The 25,922-nt window shown below is 45.6% G+C and overlaps 1 protein-coding gene across 2 annotated transcripts in view; it reads right to left on the bottom strand.

The window, feature by feature from the left end:
* znf469 (zinc finger protein 469) overlaps positions 1-25,922 on the bottom strand; it is a 229,626-nt gene that overhangs the window by 52,937 nt on the left and 150,767 nt on the right. Inside the window, exon 1 of one of the 2 annotated variants that reach the window (XM_074634150.1) lies at positions 20,318-20,774. The exons of the other annotated variant lie outside the window; for it this stretch is intronic. The gene's annotated coding sequence lies outside the window, so the exon portion shown is untranslated. Of the gene's footprint in view, positions 1-20,317; positions 20,775-25,922 lie in introns of those variants that run through there. 2 annotated transcript variants of the gene reach the window in all.

Here is a 25,922-nt window from a genome sequence, read left to right as displayed (position 1 = left end):
GTTACTCACTCAAAATGTCATTTCTGTCTGGAGCACAGTGATAAAGTAGTGATACTAAGAGTTAAATACTAAAGCACATTTCCTCTTTGGGCTTCATCTTCCGGTGCCTTTATTTTGTCTTTATTAAAGCGTCTGGGGTTGGAATAGAGAAGGGTGGATAGAGCTGCCATTGAACTGTGGCAGAGCCACAGCAAACCAAACACAGAGATGCCCGGCCCTCGTCGGCACAAATAGGTCCTTTCAATCCTTCCCCTCACTTTTGTCCCATCAATACTTCACTCTTCGTGGAGACCAAAGCCACCAACTCCAACCTTCCCTCTGCCCCCCCACCCCTCCGAACACACAGAGAGGTGAATGGTGTCTACTGTACCTTCCACCACTCCCCTCTCTGTGGGGTAGAGCACATTCTGACAGGCCTGTATTTATGGCCGGCCGGAGTCGTGTTGGAATGAACCATGAAAAGAACCAAAATCATCTCGCTGGATGCTCATTTATATTGAGCGCTGGTCGGTCAGCTGTGTGGGTCTGTGTGTGTGTGTGTGTGTGTGTGTGGCCTAATGTAGAGAGAATGGGGCTTGTGTGAGTGAATGTGTGGGAGTGGAGAGTTTAGATAAGCCCTCTAATGAGCAACAAAGTGTGTTTGTTATTCTGTGGTTATTATCTGTCTGTGGATGAAAACGCTACACGTTCTCTGTTGAGGCTGTGTTGTTGTCCGATATCATGGAGCCGGCCTGCTGAGGGAGTTAGTAAGTACCACCATATAAACCACCATAATCAATACTATCTATATATATATATATACTATGTAGGGATGCATTGGTACCACTTTTTTTCAGGCCGAGTACAACTACTTATATTTGGGTACTCAGCGATACCGAGTACCGATACGAGTACTTCTTTGTGCCAAAAGACCCTCGTTAACAGCCAGCTGGAGGGTGTGAGCGACACACGGCAGGCTGGGGAGTCCCGCATACGAGGCGGTGCGCCGCCACCGGCTCTAGGTCGGCTCGGAAAGGCTCGGGGCGAAGGTGGCTCGCGGCCGCAGCTTTACAGCGCTCCCCGCCCGGACCTCGCCGCACCGTGACGGGGCTCCCTGCTCCCGGTGCGACTGTCGACCGGGGCGGACTGTCCTCATTGCGCCCCAACCGCGTCGTGCCATGGCCAACGTAAAAGGCGCCAGGGGTCTGCGGCGATGTCGGCAACCCACCCAACCCGTCTTGAAACACGGACCAAGGAGTCTAACGTACGCGTGAGTCAGAGGATGCAAGCAAAACCCCGTGGCGTGATGAAAGTGAGGGCCAATGCGAGCCGGCTGAGGTGGGATCCCGGCCCGGCGGGGTCGGGCGCACCACCGGCCCATCTCGCCCGCACCGTCGGGGAGGTGGAGCGTGAGGACCTGAAAGATGGTGACGAGAAGTTAACACCACGCTGCTGTAAAGTGGTATTGGTGTCGTTTTGCGAGTACGAGTACATGAGCACAGTATCGGACCCGATACCCGATACTGGTACCGGTATCGGTGCATCCCTAATACTATGGTATTAAAAGATAAGACTTAAAAAAATCAGAACCTATCTTTAAACAAAATTCACATGCCCATGTACAGTACATGGAAAAAGTTAGTGGTCGCTGTAATCATTCATCCTTTTCATACTGAAGCGTTCCCTTTAGTGCCGCTCCCATGGAAGAGATTGAGGTCAAAATCCATAAAATCTGCAATTTAAAGTTCAATCACAGATAATATGAGACTTCAGAAGTGTCAGTTATTCAAATCAAGTGGCTGTCATCCACATTTACAATCTATATTCAGTAGAACTTTGTGTTTGTGCTGTCCTTTTTTTTCTGTTTCCTTCCTCAGAATTTTGTACGAAAACGACTGCAGCTTTGGAAACTTGATTTGACCTTTAGAAGGAGGACTGGATCTGGACCGCAATCTTTTGGCATCGGAATCATGTTCATCATGATGAATAATTACAGTGACCAATAACTCTCTTTCATATGTTCATCATATGGGCCGGTGAATTCAGATTTAAGACGGAAAAAAACGTTAACCTATCCTTTAATTATAAGCATTGTAAGCTTTATGCAATGTTAAGCTTGCAGGAAGCCGTATCTAGCCTATAAAGCAAAAAAAAAAGCAAAAAAAAAGCAAATGCTTATGACTCATCTAATTTGAGACCAGTGTTTTTGCAGAATGTCATATATAAATTGTTGCACTGAAGCAGTGTGACGAGTCCTCCCATTATCTGTTCAGAGTGAGGTTGGCCACAACATAACCTTAAATGACTGCAAGATTCACAAAAAATGTCTAGATAAATTACATTAAAGTGACTTTTACTGTGACAAATACATAAATAATCCTCTTCACATCTTCACAAAGATATATTATTTCCACATTTTGGAATCAAAGTCCAACAACTCACTCTTGTCTTCATTGATTAATCTTAAACTTAATCTTTGAAAGACTATTGACTTTTATTAAAAAACTATGTCAATCACTTTTTCAGTTCATACAGACACACACACACACACACACACACACACACACACACACACTGCACGCATCACCCCATGAATCCTTCAGAGTGCACTGTCTCAGTGGGTGTGTGGTAACAATGGGAGCTGGGGTGAGCTAAGGCAGACTCCTCTGGTCCTTCTCCACATAAACCTTTAATATGAGGCCTCCTCAGCACCAGGCGGCCATCTAAAGGCACTGTACCCTGTAATTGACCTTAAAAATACTTTCCGTGGAGGTCGGCAGCCATGTCATTGGCCTTCGGCCCAAGCGGCGGCCGCATCTCCCGAGCCCAGAGGAGCCTGGGAAGGCCTCGTAGGGTATATTTAGTGGCCCTGTCCTTTGAGTGGAGCAGGAGATGCAGATAATGCCAGTCTGTGTATAAAACCACCCTGCCGCCCACGAGTGGGCCTCTCACAGGCACATTTCCCTCTCCCACGGGGATGTGTTTCCTGAGGTCACAGGTCGGTTATATGCAAGCCAGGTGAACGTACAAACACGGGGAGACACTGACCAGAATCCACCTCTCCGATGACGGAGGGGGCGTGCACAACTTTTTGGCTTTGAAAAGTGTGATTTATGAATGCCGCATCCGCGAGGGTCCAAGTGTCCGCACGGCCAAAGTGACGTCACACCATCAGACACGGCCCTTCGCGAGGGTTCCTTGAGGCAGTTTTTTTTGTCTATTCACGCACATCCACATTTCTCTAACTATGCGGACGTGGATGGAAGGAGAACATTGAGAACTTTGAGGAGCTTTGAGATTGTCGGTTTGCCACGAGGAAAAACTCGCACAGAGTATAAAAGATCCAAACGTTTCCTCGTCACGATTCCCCGTCAGCTCATGTCCGTACCACCGCGCTTACGGAGAGTATAACCAAGGCTTCCGGCAGGCTCGTTGTTAGAGACAGACGGTTTGAGTGCAACATACAACGCCAGGCATCGATCACAGGGACGACCCACACCATCATATATGGACGTAATGAGGAGAGATGCTGGACAGTGCTGGCCAGATGTATGGAGGACTGAGATAGTTGGAAGCTCCGCTTGAAAGCCCGTCCGAGGACGACCCAATGATATCAATTCCGATAGTTGTATTATCACTCTTTTAAATCCACTACTATTGGTTTTGTGTTATTAGTCCTACTTGTATTAGTTATTACAGCTGCTGTGCTATCATTGTGGCTGCTTCCCTCTCTCTCTCTTTCTCTCTATCTATCTATCCCCCCAGCCGGTCTCGGCAGATGGCCGCCCACCCTGAGCCCGGTTCTGTTTTTCCTGGCCACAGCGTGCTTGGTGGATCTTGTTGGGTCTCTAAACCATGGTGTACGGTCTAAGACCTGCTCTATATATAAAGCGTCTTGAGATAACTTCTGTTGTGATTTGACGCTATACAAAAATAAATTGAATTGAATTGAATACATCTGGGGCGTCACATACCGTCCATAGAAGCCGTAGCATTCACCAGACGATAAAACATGTGCCATTCTGGGAGCAAATGTGATAAAATTGCTCGTAAAAAAATCAGATGAATTTATATGATGCCACATCTACTGTCAGCGGGGTGTCCAATGCCCCCATTTCAATTACAGATAAATACATGCTACTACACCTCCCACAGTTTAGCTCAGCTCTGGCCAACTGACCTAAGATGCTCACTATTGGTGGGGGCTGTGGAGGTTGAGGCTGTGCAGGTAGATGTAGTTCAACGTTGGATGTTATTTGCTGATAATGTGACACCACGTTGAATCTCAATAAAACTAGAATATTGTTAACGTTATTTGATTAAAAATCATCAAATCCATCAGGGGCAAAATATTGAAAGAGAGAAAGAAAAGGTAAAAAGAGGGAAAAATAATATTCACACATTATTATTAATAACTCTGATGAGAAGTAGTCTGAAAGGCAACACACACCAGTGACGTCTTGATGCATGTCAGCCTGCAATGACACGCGTCAACTCATCAGGATACACCAATGACTTATTTTCCAGCGTCAACGCATGTCAACTTTCTAGAAAGACATTTAGTTCCCACATTGTCTCCTTCCAGCTACCTTGACTTCTCCTTCCAGCTACCTTGACTTCTCCTCCTGTCCTGTCAGGATGGCGTGTACAGTGTGAGGGATGTCCAGAGTCTGCATGATCGGCATCCAAACCAATAAAAGGCATTTGCCACTTGATCCACAGGCTATATCACGGCCAACACATATGTGATCTTTAGGTTAGTGTAACGTTACTACTGCGGGTCCAACAACTGTCAAAAAGGTCTTATTGCATTAACACAGTGAACATACCTGAGTTGAAACTAGAATTACAGCGTTGCAGTCGTATGCCTCCACCAACCAGTCAGGTTGTAGTTTACATCCTTGTCTATCATCACAGGTCACAATGACGTTGACCTTTGACCACCAAAATGAGGTAATCTTTAAGTCCAAGTAGACGTTTGTGCCAGATGTAATGCATTTCCCTCCAGGCGTTCCTGAGACGGGTCGGACAGACGGACAGACAGACAACCCGGAAACGTAACGCCTCCGGCCACGTTTGTTGGAGTCATAAAAACAACAACTCTATTTTAGTTTGACCTCTCGTATCTTACCTCTTAAGTGCTGCTTTTGGCAAAAACTGCATTTGAACTTCACTCTATAGATATTATACAAAACATATAAATATTATACTAAATATTTATAGATATGAGAAACCATCAAAGGAAGGCTGTGATGCAGGTTACATTGTCATAACGCCGAGCTGTTCACATGTCCAACATATCTAAATTGTTTGCATACTAACATACTATGCATGCACTGTGTCCTGGTATTATATAGGAAAATATGAATATCAGATGAGACTTTGTATGAGCAGATACTCAGTTTAATGAGACTCGGGGTGGGATGAGGGATAATTCATTGTTACATCCATTGAGGATATTTCTTTTGAGTTCATTTTTATTTGTTTAACACAGAGGTCAGCAACCTGCGTCTCTTCAGCTCCTCTCCAGTGGCTCCCTGTGGAGTTATTAAAAATGGAAATGAATAAATGTTCTTTGTTTACATTTTAATTTTTATTTATCATTGTTGTAGGTCTATGGTAGGACTCGAGATTTCGATAATAAAGTCATAATATTACGAAAATAAAGTCATAACTTTATTTCTTGTTAAGTTATGACTTTATTCTGGTCATAATATTACGAGAAAAAAGTCATAATATTCTGACTTTATTGTGTAAATCTCAGATGTTTTTTCCCTCAGTGTGGTCCTAATACTCCGTAGTACATTGTCTCTTTGGCCCTCACTGCATTAGACTTATATACTATATACTTAGACTATAAACTGTGTTACCTTCATCACAATGATCAGGTGTTTTGCAGCTACAGGCTGATTTTTTCTTTTTGCCTAAAACGTCTCTTTTGATGGAAAAGGTTGCTGACCCCTGGTTTAACACAAACACTAATATTAACACTTACGATAATAATATGTGAAAATAAATATCACTAATACTTCTTTTGTCATCTATATTACTCACTTTCATGGTTGATTGATTGATTGCCTTCAATCCATAGTTCATTTTAGATTGTTTTATGATGTCTGGTTGCCCATGATGGTAATATGAAGCACAGATGTGCAGCGTGGTACTGTATGTACTGCATGTGTTTAGTAGTAGGTATTGTGACTGAAGCGTGAGCCTGTTCACGTGCCGTCACTCATAACTGCCCTAACCTTCCTGCTGCTTTCTGTCAGAGGCGGCTGTCTGCATGTTAATTTATCATTTCTTTCACAAAGATCAGTGCTGGAGATAAATCACAGCTTTCTTCTGTGTTGTAATTTTACAAAACTGGGAGTTGATGTAAGAACAAAAAACACAGCTCTTCCTCATCCTCCTCCTCATCCTCCCTCCTCCTCCTCCCTCCTTCCTTCTGACCCAACGTCACAGCGACAGAAAGCCTCTCTGTGTCTCTGTTAAACACCCGAGGACGGAGGAGTGATGCAACAAAGCCTTTCATCTGACACGAGCGTGTCGTTTGAGCACTTTTCACCCCCCATCTCTGACAAGCGGAGTTATGAGCAACCATAGCAGTACTGCTTGACTTGGTGCCACCGGCCATCGCTATTATGCAATAATCATATGTCTGTCTCTGGTTTCTCTGAGGCTCCTGTCTATCTCACTGTATGGCGTGGTGAAATTTTTGTGTCAGTTTAGCTCGGTTAGGGGTGAGAGAGAGAGCAGATGGGCCAGTGTTTACTCGCAGCGCGTGCAATCACACCTTTAAATTCCTGGGAGTAGCAGTGAGAGAAGCTGCAGTCACTTGTGCCTGCCTCTGCTGCTTACCAGTGGAAACCACAAGCCTTGGCAAGCTTTAGCCACACCATAAGCCTGCTGCGCTCGTCTAACTATAGATTTCATGGCCTCCAGGATTGCACACTTGGATCAGCTAGGCACTACTATGACTGCGTCTCTAAATCACCCAGAGAATCATTCAAATGCTGTCATGAACTATAAGGACATCCTTACTATTTAACAACAGATCAGCTCTCATTATTTTCACTTCTTTGCTCCGAGGTTCTCTTGGCCTCTTCACGATACACATGCACAAAGCCACGACGATAGCAGGAAACGGGACAAAGAAAGAGAGAAAGAGTCTCAAAACTTCCGGATTCTCCTCCAGAGACTGAGTATAAAATCCGAGCCCAACAACAACAAAGAAACACTTTTGATCCGCTGTATATAAAAGGAGGGCGACGGAGCTCGACAGACCGGGGGTTCATGTGCTCACCGTGGTCACGGTGACAGATCTGCCGACCACTCCTTGCCCATCTGGGCTGCCGGTGGCGCTCTGCCTGCTCTCCGAGGACAGCGAGTTCAGACCAGTAATTTAGTTCAGATGAGGTAAAGCAATATTTCCAGATTAATATGAGCCATATTCCTTTAGAACTGTCCTTTCTTTCTTCTTCTCCTTCCTGCATTTTTTTTTTTTTTTTTTACATCTTACATGTCCAAAAACGTCTGGCCGAGGATGAAAGGAAGGAGTAGGAGAGAAAAAAACAGAGACATAAAGAGAGAGAGGGAAGATGAACACGTTTTATGCGTTGTGAGGCAGACACACAGGACAGCCAGTAGCAGCGGATGACACTGGGTTTCTTCCATTAACTTTCTTTTTGATCATCTCCTAAGAAGCCTCATGATGTCACATCTCTGATCATCTTATTTGATAAGGCCGAGGGAGATGCTCTTCCCTTCGCTCCTTTAGTTTCATGTTCTGTGCAGAGTGGATAGATTTACACACTCTCGCTCATCCATTTGTCATTTTTATGTCACCGCATGACGTTGAATAAGTTAAATAAACCCCTCAGTAGCGCTCTGTTGCTACTAGGCAGATGCCCTGAGTCCTAAAATACCTGGAACGCGTTCAACCATCTGTGCAGTACATGTTTAAATATGCTTAATACAACCTTGAGCACTTTTCATTTTTCAGTCATTTTCAAGATAGCACCCTTGATCATAAAATGTATCTGGGTCTCTCAAGAACTTAAGCTGCTTGATATCTTATCGGAATGACATTGCTCCAGCTGTGATTAGTCTGGCTTGGCAACGGTTTCAGTAGTTGGGATTCAGGAAGTCACAGCTGTCCCTGTCCTGCAGCTGCTGACGGAGCATGTGACTGGCTGCGTGATCATCCCATCCTGAAGATACACAGCGCCGTAAATCACCACGGCACCCGGAGAGAAGCATCTTATTTTTGATATCTGCTGTGATAACCAGATTTAAGTTAGCAGGAAGAAGTTAAACCCACAGATTAATCGGCCAGCTGGTGCTGGCTTTGTCATTGGGAGCGAGGCCAGCTGGACCGATACTAACCCTGCAGGCCGAGGCTTTCATCAGCTGGCCATTTTGTTAATGTATTTGGAAAATTGAAAATGAATCGGCTGTCTCCCAATAGTTTCTGGAACAATAGCTCCGATCCGTAGCCCCTGTGCAGTGTTCCCCAAAGCCTTCAGTTATATTCCAAAGGACGTTCCTTCATTTACTTCACATACAGAGGATAAGGCAAGCAGCCACTTTGGCTGTGGTTCTCGTGGCCTCATAGCAGAAGTATGCTGATGAAGGACTGATGATGGACGTACAGCAATGGCACACCCCAGGGCTATGATTATTGTATGGTTTCCTTATCCTGAAGAAGTCACTGTGTTCCTGCGTCGTAAGCAAGTCCTCTGGCTGGATACCGAACCTCTGACCAACTCTGCCGATCATTACCGAGCGATTAGCGAGACAAGAGTTGAACTCCCGCTTCTGCTGCAGTGTTTCCTGATGTTGTTTCTGGAGCGCTGTTCCCCCATCCATCTGCCACACTGCATGACTGTGATGTCATGACTGGGCTTTCTCATTGGATGGGCTTTCAATTGTGCTGTTCACCCGCAGCACTCGAACGGCACAATTGAACGGCGGGTTTGAAAGGGAACGTGAAATTAGTGGTGACTCATCTCTGGCCGCTATGTTATTATATCATTTCTCCACCAGCAATGATTTCAATCGATCTAAAGTTCCATGAAATCAGGCCAGAGAAGCCAAAAGTATGTGTCTGCATCCGAAAGATGGAAAAGATGATTTTTTTTAATGACCATGTTTCCTTCACATTCTATACATCTTTAATATTCTTTAAGAGAATACAGAAGGTCCTACATGGAGATAAGCTTCACACATACACTATACGATATCTCACTAAATAAAACGCCCCTTTACATTAAAACCAAGAGTTCACAACCTTCTGCCCTTTCCACAACACTGTCATGTGTAATACGACGTGTCATCTGAGACACAACAAGGGAATCTCATAGCTATTGTAAGTGAGTGCAAAATAATGTGGAACATTACTGGTTTTACAACATGGTTTGGTTAGTTTTATGGAGGGGGGGGGGAGAATTACTTAGAATGTTTAACCTTCAGAGGATTCAACAGTTCAAAGGTCACACTCACGACTGCAAGTCACATCAGAGACCGTTATTATCCTGCAGTAAACTAGACCACTGAACAGGTAAGAAAGAGCAAAGAGAGGACAACTGAAGGGAAGTGCAGAAGACTACATTAAAGGTGCTGACACCGTCGGTCGGGACGGCGTTATCAGCTGTAACCGCCGTATGAGAGCAGTGCAGAGCGGCGGCTGTGAGCTAGCCAGTGGGGCACGCTCACATGCATGGACTTGCACTAGGGATATTGATAATTAACCGTTTAACCGTTAACCGACGTTAAGAACTTTAACCGATTAACGCTATCGGTTAAAGCGGTTAAAAGACATGTTAATAATTAATTCAAAAACTCAGAGGAGCGGCTCGTCTCTTTAAGAAGAAACGCTGGTCCACCTTAAGAGGCGGAGCCGGAGTTGCAAGATACCGGAAGTCGGCTCCGGTCTCTGGTTCGCTTGAGCGGAGCGGAGGAGTTGTAGCCTCGTAGCATTTATCCACGACAAATAAACTGCACACACACTGTCTGCTACAGCTACGTTCACAGCTAGAACGCCACCGACAAACCCACACTTCCCGCCGCCACACACATACGGTCTGTCGGACACTCGCTAAAGTTACGCTGCAATGACAGAGCGATCGGTGAGCATTGAGCTACCAGCAGAGCTACAGATGCTAACGTAGCACAAAAACACACACTGTTTGTCGGGCAATCGCTATCGTTAATCCGGACAGACAGAGTGGCGTTCCGCCGGGCAGACACACAGCTGACAACCTGCTAAACTAAACTAAATGTGAGGTGGAGACTTTTACTGGGAACATAGGTGCAAACCGCGACACTACACGCAGCATCGTGGGTGCTAGTTGCTCGACTGATCTTGTCGGTTAGCGGTTAATAATCGGTTAACAAGGGTCGGTTATCGGTTAAGAATTTCTTTCAAAATTAGCATCCCTAATTTTCACTAAAAGGCAGATGCGGCCGGCCCGGCGATGTCAACAAAGCACACAGAAGCTCAGATTACAACACACACACAGAGAGCGACTTCATTCTCTGCTCAGGTAGACATTACTCCTCTTTATCTTTACATATTAAATAGTTGCTTGCTGCTGCATCGATGGTCTGGATATCGTATAGAGAACCTTTAAGCATTTCTTTCCCCTACTACAGTGATTCTTGTACCACTCATTGAAGTGCAATGAACAACTGCAGATTAACCTAATGCCAATATATTCGTGCAACACATAGTTTATCTACAAAATACAGTCACCAGTAAAGAGATGGGAACTGTTATGTCACCTTCTCACGAAAACATCGTAGAAATACCAATTTGATCACAATTTCATCTGTTTCTGAAATATCAGCAGTCAGGAGATATTGACTTTGTTTTTAATCAATTTCAATCTCAAGCACAGTATTGCACATTATATGGGACAGCAGAGGGACAAAGGCATGAGATGTGACATTGACACTGAAGCTGTCACACACACACACACACACACACACACACACACCCAAACAAACACACACTCACACACGCGCACACACACACACACACACACACACACACACACACACACACACACACACACACACACACACACTCACACACTCACACACTCACACACATACACACACACACCAGCGTTATAGCAACTCGCCAAAAAACAAGGCTGGAGGGAAGAATCGACATTCAGTCTATCTGTACAGCACATGAACACTCGACTCCTCCGACTTGACGTTAACATTGGTGACCTGTAACTGTGTGTGTGTGTTTGTGTGTGTGTGTGTGTGTGCCCTGTGTATTTGCACATCCACTGTTCCCAGTGTAGCGGAGGGCCAAGAGACCACACCAGAAGAACAGAAGAACTTTGCCTTTATAAACAACTTTTAAATCAACCGTTGCCTAGCTGCGGTATGTTTCCTACAGATTTCTAGCCCATAGTTAGGAGCTATAACTCATGCATCTACTGCGACAGTAGCACATTTAAAAAAAAAAAAAAGATTATGTAACTGTTCTACCACGTCTGTCTTAATTCTCTAAGTTGGTAATTAAATTTTCAGCAACTCATCAATATCACAGTTCCCCATGTGGAGAAATCCTTTCCAACACACTTTCCCACACTTCTCCCAGATCAATCCAGTTTGCATTTCATCTTAATCCATATTATGCTGGATGTATGGTTTGGATCTGTATGTCACATGAGCTGCACATTTCTGTGGAGGTAGCTAGCCAGTGCACGTTTAGCCTGGCGGAATGCAGCCTTGCATTGCTGAGCTTGGCTGAGATTTATGTGACTGCTGTGGGGTGTGCATGTGGCTAACAGATGGTGGCATCCTGCTCCTCTTTCCTCCCTCAGCACATCACTGCTTACTCAATCCCCCCCCGCCCCCCTCCCACTTACCCGTCCCTATGCACTGTTACTTTCCTCTGTCGCATCTGCCACCAGTCGCTCTCTGACACTTCAATACGTTCAACGCTCTCACGGTCATTTGTTATTGGGGACTCGCTGGGTTATCAACACCAGACTGATCCCCAACACGCCCACCCTCACCACCCTCCACACTATCCACTCAACACCACTTTAATGGACACTCAGCGCCATCTGAGCTCAAACAACACACACACACACACACACACACACACACAATGCCGTAAGTGGCCTCGAGGCAATCTATTTCAATACTCATGCTGAACACACAAAGTCACACACAAACAGATCCTTGTAAAAACCGCTCTAGAACAAAATATTGCAGCCTGTCATTCTTTCTCCATGATGTGCTTAAAGCGATACTCCACCCAAAATCTATCTATCGGGTACACACACTAACACTCACCTCCTGTATAGGCTGGTGGTAGAAATGAAGCATCAAAATGTTCAAAGAAACTTCTCGAACCAATGCCACAGCATTACACTGTCCATCAGTTTGGCTTCACATAAATATATGTGAATATACTGCCTTCATGTTGCACTATGGCCCTCCTCAGCCCTCAGAAGCTCTGCCTGGAGCTGTGGGAGATATTGACTCTCATTAGAATGCCTGTCAGCCACGATCACAATGCCACTGGAAACAACTGCGGTATAATTTCAAGCTACTGCCGACCACTTTTGGCATGCACTTCATGGGACAAATTGATACCAAGCTGTGATGCAAAAAGCCTGTGATGACACTCTCCCATCTGCTCATCTAAACCCTCCCATCGGGCAGGATGGTCCTGGAGAAGAAAAGTGAAGCCTGCTGACTCTGATTTAGCTTTTCACATCAGATGCCAAAGTCCAGAAGAATCGGGCACATGTGCAAATCATACAGTAGTGGAGACGTGAAACTGCTCCAACACTGTACAGGTGTGAGTTTAGAGCTGAAAGATACTTTTAAAATAGTGTGTTTTTACAAAAATGGCAAGCAAATAATCTATAGTGTCAATAGTTAATAGTGTCCTTGTGGCCACTATACGGTAGCACTGAGCCATGCATAATGTGCTGCCAATCAAAGAAGCCATTCAGTGTAAAGATTTCAAATTATATACTGCTGTAGCTAAAACGGGCATGTGGCACACGGAGCCGTTTACGCAGCCATAAAACGTTGACCTATCGGAGCTCACTGGAGAACATTCACATAATCTAATAAAAACACACCCACACACCTTGAGCTGGCAGGAGTCTCTCACAGGCGCTGTTTATGTGCAGACACGCAGATAAACAAACAGATGCAATCAGACAGAAACACACAGCCATCGCCTACAGATGCAAGTGTTCCACTTTAGCTAATCTAATCCCACTCTCAGAGTCTGGGAATGTACAGCTGTGTGGTTTTGTGACACACTGGGCGCCACGCCATGGGGAGTCACCTCGAGGTGTTCTGAGCCGTGCACGCGTGTGTGTGTTTGTGTGTGACGTCTGAGTTCATCTAGTTCGTGTGACCACAGAGCCGCGACCACAAGGAGTTAAGGGCTTTTACTCTGTGTGACAAACACATCCATACACGCACAACAGACACACAGACGCAAGCGTGCGACCGCAAGTCCACATATGTACACACCCACACGTGCACACATGCACTCACAAACACACGGAAGGAAACCTACAGTACGGCCTATTAGTCACTAAAGGTGGTAACGTTTGTGCACTAGGTCTCTCTCTCTCTCTCTCTCTCTCTCTTAGTCATTCTTAATGAATGAAAGCAGGAGGAGAACACAATATTTACTGCGTTCTCCTTCTACCCGTCAGTTAAACCTGCAGGAGGCAGGAGATTTTTGGACAATTGGGCAAAATTTCAGCATATTGTAAAGAAAACTAGACTTCTGCTCCTCCTCATGGCTCTGTTTTCAGGCTTTAGAACATCTAGCCCGTGACGGGAGACTTTGACCAATCACAGGTCATTTCAGAGAGAGAGCGTTCCCATTGGCTGTTCATCCAATGGAGGCAGCGCTGATCAAATATGAATCAATATTCTGTTACTGTAATGCGTATTTCTCTCCTCAGATGTTCTCAGAATCATCTTGTAGTGTACTGTTTAGCTGTAAAATTAGAAAGTTTGCTCCGGCTGATGGGCGGTGCTTGGTATTCCCGCAACTGATCTCAACGCGGCTGCCTGCCGGGTCACAAACTCTCTAACTTTCCAGCTAAACCGTGCACTACAAGATGATTCTGAAAACATTTGAGGAGAGAAATAGGCATTACAGTAACAGAATATTGATTCATATTTAATCAGCGCTGCCTAGTTTGACTGTTTGATCGGAGTTGGCGAGTGATTGACAGCTGCTCAGAGACGGCAAGGCTCCAGCTCGGCTCTGATTGGTTGCCCGGAGGACACAGAGGCACATGATTTTCTTTTTCAGATTACCTGTCTCATGCACTACTGTCAGGATATAGTGACCGTTTTATAAAAATAATTTTTTTTTAATCATATTTGCTCTATTTGCATCTGCAGCTGTAACTCTTTAACTGTAAGGTTTTAGAGAGATGGCCAGAAGGTCAAAGATGTTGTTTTCCCTCTCATCCATCATGCTTTATCTCTTCTTAGTAAGCACACTCCCAAATGTGACTTCACCGCTGGGAAGACTTCTCCTCTCCCCAAGAAGCATTTGCCTATTTTCTGTCTGACTGAATTGACAACCTGCTCTACACTGATCCGTTCTATAACAAGTACAGGTGACTAAAACACTGCAGAGATGTCACGAGGTGTCCTGACTGTCACACATATAAAACAGGATAAGACTTCATCCAGTAGTGGTTGAGCGATTGGTAACAGGGAGAGCACAGTGAGAACCAGTCCTCCTGTTTCATATTAGAAACCAAATATAGGACTAAGATTGTATAGCCGTGCCTGTGTGTGCCTGTGCATATGTATAGTATGTGATTATGTGTCTGCACTGTGTGTGGCTGTGCTTTACTCCCTGTGTGTGTTAACTCTGGCCATCCCCTCTCTTGGCGTCCTTGCCAACCCTCCCTGCTGGGAGGCTCTATGATCTCAAAGTCGGGAAGCACCGATACCACTTTTTTCAGACCGAGTACAAGTACTTACATTTGGGTACTCGGCTCGCCGATACCGAGTACCGATATGAGTACTTCTTTGTGCCTAAAGACCCTTGTTAACAGCCAGCTGGAGGGTGTGAGCGACACACGGCAGGCTGGGGAGTCCCGCATACGAGGCGGTGCGCCGCGACCGGCTCTAGGTCGGCTTGGAAAGACTCGGGGCGAAGGTGGCTCGCGGCCGCAGTTTAACAACGGTCCCCGCCCGGAACACCGTGACGGGGCTCCCTGCTCCCGGTGCGACTGACGACCGGGGCGGACTGTCCTCAGTGCACCCCAACCGTGTCGTGCTGCGGCCCACGTAAAAGGCGCCAGGGGTCTGCGGCGATGTCGGCAACCCACCTGACCCGTCTTGAAACACGGACCAAGGAGTCTAACGCACGCACGAGTCAGAGGGTACAAGCAAAACCCCGTGGCGCAATGAAAGTGAAGGCCGGCGTGCGCCGACGGAGGTGGGATCCCGGCCCAGCGAGGTCGGGCGCACCACCGGCCCGTCCCGCCTGCACCGTCGCGGAGGTGGAGCATGAGGACCCGAAAGATGCTGACGAGAGGTTAACGTCACGCTGCTGTAAAGTGGTATCGGTGCCGTTGTATCGGAGCCGTTTTGCGAGTACAAGTACATGAGCACAGTATCGAACCCGATACCCGATACTGGTATCGGTATCGGTGCATCCCTATCTCAAAGGGATTGCATCTAAAATCAGGTGAGGTGGTGGACTCCAGCTCAATCTGGACTCCAGCTTGTACCTAACTTCAGTCTTCACACTGAACTGGGTGGAGATTGTATATTTTGTCCATAGGAATAATAAACATAAAAAGTGATACAAGCGGTGGATTGGCTGAAAGCCTCGGCAGGAATCTGGGTTGATTAAATAAGTTATGTGTCTTCAAACGGAGCTAAAAGTCACGGTGGTTGACAGGACGTGCTTCATACTCTCAAATGTTTTCATGACATGCAACTATTCACAATATATCACTCACAAATTATATTGCTGTATCCATCTGTGAAAAAAATGAAATAATCAATGGCTCTGAAATGATCTCCTTCAGAATAAGAGCATGTGAGAAGATAAACATTGACTTATTATTTATGTTTTGAACTCACATGGACATAAAAGCAACCCTGACATTAGAGAGGTATGGACTTTTTTTCACTCGTAACTCAACTGTTACTCAACAGTTTTAAATCATCCCTCGTTCACGAGAAGTAGCCAGAACATAAAAGGACCGGGTGAAACTGGTTTCCCCTCCGACAGTATTACCAGTGATCTATACTCTAAACCAAAGCAATGAGACATTAAACAAATCCAAACAGAGATCACTGGGGAGGTTTATGACACGCTGAGTAAGAGCTCGTGAGAGGAAATGGAAATAAACTCCAGGCCAGGTGGAAAAATCAGCCTTCCTCAGACACATTAGTAAACTATAGCCCATCCACAATGAAATGCCAACTGATAGAAGCTGAAGTTGGCATTGACAGTAAATAAAAAATGACTGTTGATATAAATTGCTGAATTGTTGAATGGATTCAGGCGGTTGGAACCTGAGCAAAGTGAATGGGTTCAGATCTTGAGCTCCAGCCACGCAGAGGAAACACTTATCTGAGAGGAAATGCTTAGTCGGGGTCTATGAGAGACTTCGCGCTCCAGCTCTGTTTGTGGGTTCCAAGGCCATTTGTTTCTTATTTCCTGTGATTAACTGGATTAGCACATATATTTGGTCGAGCGGAGCCCGATGCTCTGATGTCCGTCCGTGAGGAAAACAGGAACAAACATCCAACATCTCGGCCAGAGAGTGAACACACAACCTGCCGCCCAGTGCCTCGTGCTTCATACAGTACACCCAATGAGCTCCATGGCCTCTGGCTGTTTATCCTTCAGAAGCCCGGCTCCACCACACACTCACTGTTATTGTAGGCCGGTGTTTTTACACAGCTACACACACGGGGTGTTAAGCCTGAGCTATTAGCAGTGAAAAATTAATTCATGTAATATTTCACTGCTTTTGGCAGCTAATATTTCACAGTAATTTATAACGGTGTATTGGATTATTTACATTGTAACAAGCCAGCGCCTACCTGCATAATGCCATTTTGACATGCTTCAGATATTACAGTAATTGCTGGTGAGAAACTAATCAGCAAGCACTTACAAGTTTAGAATTTGATCAATATTTTTCTTGGTTAATTTCTTGGTCTTATTTGAGTGAACCCGCGGACATGGACTAATTACTGCACTTTGACAACAGAGACAATCCTGCAGGAATCTTCCAGAAACAACCCCTCAATGCGTCTTTGGAAATGTCTGGCATGTCACTGCATCTTCTTTAGCTGAGGTTTTAGTCAGTGATTGACAAAATTGAGCCCCTGAAGGCATATCAAGGTATCCTATTGTACTATTAGTGCATGCATTGATAAATGCAGCGGAGCAAGTGAGGGCTCGCATGTGTTGGTTTTTCCTAAATGTGAGAATGAGTTGTGTATCTTGCTCTGTGCAGCGTGCATACATCTCTATGTGCACGTACAAATGCAAGAGGCCGGTATACTTGGAAAATTGGAAAAAAAAACTTGGAATTCTTTTAAATTAAAAACCCATCAAATATGAAGTGGAAGTTTGACAAAAAGGTTTCCATAGTGACGGATAGAATATAGAAAAGAAAAACAGTTCATTACTGTGATGGGTTGAGCTTTGATATTCAGGGAAATTCAGAGAGAAGAAAAAGTGTACAGAAGGTGAAAGGAGAAAAATAGGAAAGAAGAGTGTTTCAGAAAAGTGGCCGGCTTCAGAGGTTGTAATTGACTAATGAAAAACACCCCATTGCCAGACCAGAGCCACAGAGACCAGAAGGCAGGGAGGAGGGAGGAGCCTATGGGATAGGGGAGGCAGGAGCAGGAAGGGGAGAGGTAATATGAGGTAAAAAGTCTGCGGCGCTGATATGGTTTTCATTCCAGCAGCCTTTACTGGATTCATTGAAGAGAGAGCTCTATATAGCAGGCCAACACTGCTGTCATATGGCTGGACAGGGACTCTCTCTCACCTCTTTGCCGTCTCCCTCCTCTGTCACACCCTTCACTTTCCATCTCTTCGCTAATGGCCTGAGGTTTTCCTCCCTATTGGCTATCAATGACACCTTTAGCTCTCGGCTTCTCTCAGCCAACGCCTCCAGTGCAACTTTACGTCAGACATCCCTCGTCCGTTCTATTGTTCTCAGTGGAATCTGCGTCTGGCACCTTCGGCTTGCAGCGGTGTACACCTGGATTCCTGACCTCAGTGCCGCCTCCGATCTCATAAATCAGTCAGTTCACCTATAAAGGTTTCAAGGGAATACCTGTCTAGTCCCTTGATAATGGGCACATGATTCTGATTGCTGACTGATGGACAAATCTGGCAATTTATTGTAATTGTCCCGTCTCTGTCATTCTTATTGAGTGAGTCTGAATGGTGCTTGCATCGCACAGGGTATAACCGCTTATAATGGGCTTTTTGTAGAGACGCTTGAGAGAAGCTTGGCACTCTGAAGAGAAAAACAGACGTCAGAATCTGCGCTGTGACGTCCTCTGCAGTCTGAATGGCACGTGGTTGCATGCAGGTACACACACTACTTTTTATTGATGTCCTTGTGATTGCAACAGATAAAAACAAAAAAGTTTATAGCCTTCGTCAACACCTCACACACACCCACACACACCTACACTTCCATTTCCCTAGGGGGTGTAACATAGTAATCTAAGCTAATTGTCTCACACACTGACATAGAGTATGTAATATTCACGAGAAACAAATATTAGTATTGGCAGCTGTTAGATTTGTATTGTTCATCACTAACTCAGAGATTGAAGATGAGAAAAGAGGCCAAGTCCTACCCACATACTGTAATATTACTCCTTTCCTCAGACGTGCTGATGGCACACCTGGCAAACTACAGCATTACCACTCGCAGGGGGAATGCCACACCTGGCAGCTCTGAGGGCGATTTTCCACCTTTTTAATGTGTGTGGTAGTTAGGCTGGCACAAGGAGGCAGACTGGCATGACTGAGCAGGTTCCAGTCGCAGGGCAAAGAGGATAAAGTGGGTGTGGGGAGGGGAGGGTAAGGGAAGTGGAGTTGCCGGGTGGGAGGCGAGGGAACAGAGGTTGGGTGGGAGCACGCAGCAGGGTGGGCTGGGTGGGTGTATTCCCTGTAGGAGCAGCGCTGCAGAGGAATCTCAAACATTCCTCTGTGACCTCCTTCTATCAGCTCTACCTGCGCCCCACCCTGAGGTCCCTCAGCCACACCCTGGAAGCTGAGCTGTCACCAGTGGGCTGGAAGCAAAAGCGAAATAACCACATGAATGAGAAACAAAACAACCCTCCTAAGGTGTGGATGTATTGTAACAGCATGTACAAGCAAAGTGTACACAGTATTCTAGCATGCAGGTATGGGCAGGACAACACCACGCACCGCTGCAGCGGCTCCTCCACATATGAAAGTATATTTAAAAGTAATGCATGCATGCTTGCATATTCTGCTCTTACATCAATTTGCTACATCTGTTTTCTGCTTCTCATCACAGTCACAACATCTGATGTCTGTTGCAAACACAAATCTTTTACAAAAGGAATCCAGCAATTTGAAATGTGACAGCAATATGTGCAGGCAGCCCATATTGTGGCCAGATGAGTTCTTCTTGGCTCTCAGTCTGTCTGTCTGTCTGTCTGTCTTTCTGTCCTTCACTAGGTGTGCACTGCTGACACAGCTCAACAACTCATTGCTGTTCACAGATCTCTAAAGGAACCGAAATCAAAGCTAAATCAAAGAGAAACAAACACACTTGCAGACACATTCATGGGCACCGGCGTGCACTGACTTTCACAGTGTGTCTTTTGCTCTGCTTCACAGGGTTCATACATTCACTCGCACACACACACGCACACGCACGCACGCGCACGCACGCACGCACGCACGCACGCACGCACACACACACACACACACACACACACACACACACACACACACACACACACACACACACACACACACACCAAACTGTGATCTTGGCAAGGCAAACCTTTCACACAAGCTTCAAAGTTTGATCACTGACACAAGGATTGTTTAAAAACTGAAATGTGAATAAGAGCCTTCACTGAGCTGGACTCAAAGAAAAACTCTCTGCTCCAACAGATCCAGTGCATGCAGCCGCACGCTCAATGCTCTAATTCAACCATAATCATGGTCGCACTCCCACCAAACAGACATGTTTACCTATAGACATACAAATATACATGCACACTCACGCAGAGAGAAAGCTCACAAAAGTGGTCAGATAGTCTCCCCTCGCCTCACCTTCCCTTCCCGGGCTCTGCACAGTGACTCCAAACTCCAATGTGTGAGGTGAGTGTGAGTCTCTCCTCTCCTTGATCTCTGCCTCCCTTTCTCTCACTCACTTCTCAACCTGGAGACATCGCGTGGCTCTAGTTACGCTCTACTGCAGTGAATGAGACAGAGGGGGAAAACGGCAGAGGGAGGGAGCCATGGAGGGACAACTGAGTCCTGCCCAGACTGATGAGAGAGGCTTCCAAAAACGCCCTCAGGAGAGAAAAGATTAGAACACTCTAAAGTTTTTAACTTTCTCACCACTGAGCTGTTTCCACTGATTTCTCTTTACCAGCCTCTTTTCTTTTTTTCTTGCGTTCCTTTTTCCCCGGCAGCTTTTAAAGTTTTCCTAAAAGCACTTTTGCTTTCTTGAAATTCTGCCAATCACAAAACCAACCGCTCTCTCTTTTCATTCTTGCCTTCTCTCGTTCTTTCTGCAGTCTGTCTGCTGTTTATCTAAATTTCTCTCTCTCTCTCTCTCTCTCTCTCTCACACACACACTCTCCCTCTCTCTCTCTCTCTCTCTGTCTATGCTTACAGTACGTGTCTTTCTATCTTTCTATAGCTCTACCTCACTCTCATGCTCTGGTGTGCAGCTGTATGATGAGAGAGACACACCTGCTTTCATTAAAGTGTATATGTGTGTGTGTGTGTGGTAGTGGAGCTCACTGTAAGGCAAAAGAAAGAATCCTTTTGGAGTTTATACTGTTTCAACTGTAGTCTGGTTTCAGGAACTGTTAAACCCAGAGTATAAATCTACGGTCCACTGAAGGCATTTAATAGAAGATTCGGAGAAATGCTCAGGTCAGCTCATGGATGCATGGCCGCTGCATGTGACGTTGTGTAATAGGGCCTTCCCAGCTGCAACACACACGCGCACACACACCCCTTTCACTTTAAGGTTTTAACAGCCTTGACACCGTCTTTCCAGAATGTGAGGAATGCACTACGCTTATTGGGTGGTGAGTGTGTCTGTTAAAAGGGCTAACCTATTGGGAGTCTCCTCAGGGGTCATGACCTCACTGGAAAGAAAAGGAAGACAGTGCAGAAAAAAGAAATGTGGCTACATTTTGAATAGATTGTTCAAGGCAAGCCACCAGACAGAAGAATATCCCGGCTGTTTTCCGCTCCTTTTTCAGAGCTCATCAGTAATGGATCGCTGTCGGGGTGTAAAGACCATTTCAACCAATAGAACAGATACTGTAGACTGGAGATCATCGTCAACCCTGCCTTTAATTTACACTTGTTGAGAAATAAAGAAGTTACAGGGTCAAGAGGGGAAGAGAATATCCAGTCCAGCTCTTCGGTCATCTGTAACCTGATCAAGAGATAAACCAGATCAGCGCTGACACACTAACCATGACCTTGACATGCAACAGCTTTCACAACACATCCCAGCCCAGCGGGAGTTTGTATTGGAAGACCACATTAGATGTAAGAGTCATCGCTGTGACCCCAATCATCATATCGGCCCCGGCTTTATCACCACCATGGGATATCACAACAATGGTCAGCAGCCGCATCCTCAACGTGACTACGTTCACACGCACTCCCCCTGGTTTACTGTCTCTCACTTAATTTCTCTGACTCTCTCTCTGCCGATCGCTCCCATACTCCCCGGGAGATTAGTACTACTTGAATCAAAGTGATGGAGATTATCGCAGTGCAGCATGTGATTCAGTGCTCAAATTATGAGAAGAATCCTGTTTACAGGCACGGGGGCCTTGACCTATGAGTCATAGCGTAGTCTTTGAGAATCTGGCACAGCTTGGTCTCTCTCTGCCGGATGGTCATCCCTCACTCCCCCAGAGTCTTCCCAGTTCCCGTTTGTCTAGTTAAAACATTCCCATTTCTCTCTCTCCCTCATTCAGCAGAATTTCAAAATAGGGGTTCAGCTCTGTCATGGATCCTAATGTGCTAATACCTAACAACTGTTCACATATTTAGGCCAGGGTCCCAAATGTCTGCATGTACAGTTTGTGTTCCGTCAGTCTTCGTGGTTTCGTGTGATTGTCTGTCTTTGCTTGCATGTAAACACTATGCATAAGACTGTGTATCTATGCTAGTCACTACCAGAACCACTGTACCTTGGATGTTGGTGTAATCCACCTACAGTAATGGTTGTAGTGAAAAGTTCGGTGACAATCCATCCAGTAGATAATGAGATATTAAAGTGATAACTGCTGGTGACACTCAATGGAGAGTCAGGGCATCTTCATTATGATTATGATTATTCAATAGGATACATCGTCAAGGCACTGTAAATATCTGCACTAAATTTCATGTCAATCCGTGGGATAGTTGTTGAAAAATTTCACTGGTGGTTATGCTAGAGGAAAAGTCAGGGTCATCAGGGTCAATCCTCTGGAGTTGGAGTCACGCCCCTTGGAGTCACGCCCCTTGAAGTTAGAGTCATGCCCCTTTGAGTCATGCCCCTTGGAGTCACGCCCCTTGGAGTTGGAGTCATGCCCCTTGGAGTTGGAGTCATGCCCCTTGGAGTCACGCCCCTTGAAGTTAGAGTCATGCCCCTTTGAGTCATGCCCCTTGGAGTCATGCCCCTTGGAGTTGGAGTCACGCCCCTTGGAGTCACGCCCCTTGGAGTTGGAGTCCCGCCCCTTGGAGTCCCGCCCCTTGGAGTCATGCCCCTTGGAGTTGGAGTCCCGCCCCTTGGAGTCACACCCCTTGGAGTTGGAGTCCCGCCCCTTGGAGTCCCGCCCCTTGGAGTCATGCCCCTTAAAACTACTGCCTACAGTAAAAATTCAATTGAACGTCGTGAACACAGGACACAAACGAACAGCTGAATGTAATGTGAAAGTGAAACTGAAAGCACAGGAACACATTGGAAATGTGTGATGAAAGTATATGTTTGTTGGACCCATCCACTTCCCCTTCCGCCCGCCTGGTGTGTGTGTGTCTTTTCCATCTTTAAACTACGTCACCACAATCCCGGCACACTTTCTTGGAGCGTTTACTCCTGCCGCAAATGGGTTTACATTTTAGTTAATGGAACGCATTAAAGGGTACCCAACGCAGACGGCCATGACAAAGCCTCGGTATTTGACGCCCTGGGAGTGAGAACGGGCTGCAATGAGTGTCAGGGCGGAATGCACTAGCGATGTCAATAATTAACCGTTTAACCGACATTAAGCATTTTAACAGATTAACGCTATCGGTTAAAACGGTTAAAAGAAATATTAATAATTAATTAAAAAGCTGAGCGTCTCAGAAGTGCGGCTCGTCTCTTTAAGGAGAAAAGCTGGTCCACCTTAAGAGGCGGAGCCGGAGTTGCAGGATACAGGAAGTCGGCTCCGGTCTCTCCATGGATGTATTAAAAGAACAGCTCCAGCTCTCTTGAGCGGAGCGGAGGAGTTGTAATTTCGTAGCATTTATTCACCGACAAATAAACTGTACACACACTGCTACACCTATGTTCACAGCTAGAACGCCACCAACAACCTCACACTCACCACCAACACACACACACAGTCTGTTGGAAACTCGCTAAAGTTACGCAGACTACGTGTGCGGCGGCTGCGAGCACGAAGCCTCCGGCAATGCTAGAGCTGCTAACGTAGCACGAACACTCACACTGTTTGCCACTCGCTAAAGTTAATCCGGGCTGCTAAACTAAACTAAATGTGCGGTGGAGACTTTTACTGGGAAAGTGTCTGCATGTCCGCGACACTACACGCAGCATCGTAGCTGCTAAGTTAACGCTCCCGGACGGTGAACTGGAGACTCCCGTCAACCAATATCTGTTGTGCTCCTGCAGCTGGTACACCGCTGCATGTGAGGCACAAATCTTGTCGGTTAACGGTTAATAATCGGTTAACGAGGGTCGGCTATCGGTTAACAACATTTTTCAAAATGAGCATCCCTAGAGTGCATTCAATAATTGTATTCAGGCTGAATGAAATGATTGGACAGGCTTATTCCATTTTTTTTTGTCAGGGCATTTGATTTGTTGATTGCTATCTGACGTAATTTCAAGAATATAACAAAAGATGTTTTTGAAGCAGACTAGCTTCTGGAGTCAGGAGTGGGGGCTTCATAAGGAACCCCAATCTAGGACGTTGGATGTTCTCTGAGCGTCATCATTATTTACTCTGCTGGACATGATCCCAGAGGACCTGAAGTGAGGGGAAATGTTGTTGGATGACTACCATGATGGATTGTGTCCACATACACACACTCACACACTCACACATTCACTGGAAACTCTGCATCCCAATTCCAGTTAAGAGTGGGGCTTACGAGCATCCGCAGGGGGGCATTACAGGAATATAAATGATGCCAGTGGTGATTGGAAAATGGTGGGTTTTTATTTCACAAAGTTGAGGTTTGGGAACATTCAGGACACGTAGAACCTTTTAGTCATCACCAAGGTTAAGGTTCGCTGTACAATGGTACGGGGCAGAAGTACATTCCTGTAAAAGCGATGAAGTGAAATCACTGGAAAATGAATCAGCCAGGCGTATGCCTTGAAATATGTCAATGATTTTAAAATTTTAATGACAAAACAAGCATTTTATTGGTTTATTTACCAAAGAACAAACCTCCCAGTTTGAGTCATACAGTCCTGAGTCACAGGCCCAGTCCCCAAAAACCCCACAATATCCACATCTTCTTTGTCTAGCGGTGTGTAGGGCGCCTACTTGTCTGGCAGCATCTCTCCCAGTCTAATACTGATGAACACCTGCTCTGTCAGTCTTCACAGTCTAAATATCACAAACAGCAGACAGGTGCTTCTATGGATAAAAGCCTGAAGGTTACATAATGATTCTGACCTTATCATGTGCCCATACTCACAGTGAACCATACAAACCCATCAGTTCATACTCTAATGATAGAGTAGGATATATGGAAAATAGTTCATAGAGTGATGAGAGTCTACAGGTACAGAAGATGTGAAATGTAGCCCTCTAGCTATGAAACATGCATGTGCGTTACATGGGTAATTTCAGCAGATAATGACTGGAATCCAAGCCCTGCGGTGGTAAATTCTTCGCGAAGGTGAAGGAGTGTTAGTGTGAAAGTGCATACATAGAGAGAAGGGGAGAGTGAGTGAGAGGAAAAGACAAATAAGAGATTGAACCGGAGAAATCAAGATCTCTCACGGGGCCTTCGCTCGCAGTAACACCTGCTCCTATCATTCGCCGCAGGAGACAGGCATTCGAGTCGATGCAGGCAGTGGCTTGAGAGCCACGCATCATCACACTACAGCACACATCACATCGTAGCCCCTCAAGAATCTACTGTATGTGCCACTTATAGATTTTGATTTTTAGAGTGGTACCTATAGTTTAGCTATGCCTTCACTTGACTGGCGGTTCATTAACAGTGACTTCAATATCCATCTTTATGACTCATGAGTGACCTGAAAAAGCACTGCAGTGACAAGAGAACAGCGGTGGAAGGTAGTCTTCCTTTTCCAAACATTTCTATTCCCTGAAGCCAGAGCTCTGTGCCTCCTGATGGATGTATATAAGTTATCGTCAAAGAGACAGAGAGACCCTTCTCCCATGGATCTTCAGCAATACATATACTCACTACATTTTAGGGCTGTAAAAAAATA

The sequence above is a fragment of the Sebastes fasciatus genome, chromosome 4, assembly GCF_043250625.1.
Source record: "Sebastes fasciatus isolate fSebFas1 chromosome 4, fSebFas1.pri, whole genome shotgun sequence".
NCBI classification, from domain to species: domain Eukaryota; kingdom Metazoa; phylum Chordata; class Actinopteri; order Perciformes; family Sebastidae; genus Sebastes; species Sebastes fasciatus.
This window is presented reverse-complemented; position numbering and strand designations above follow the sequence as displayed.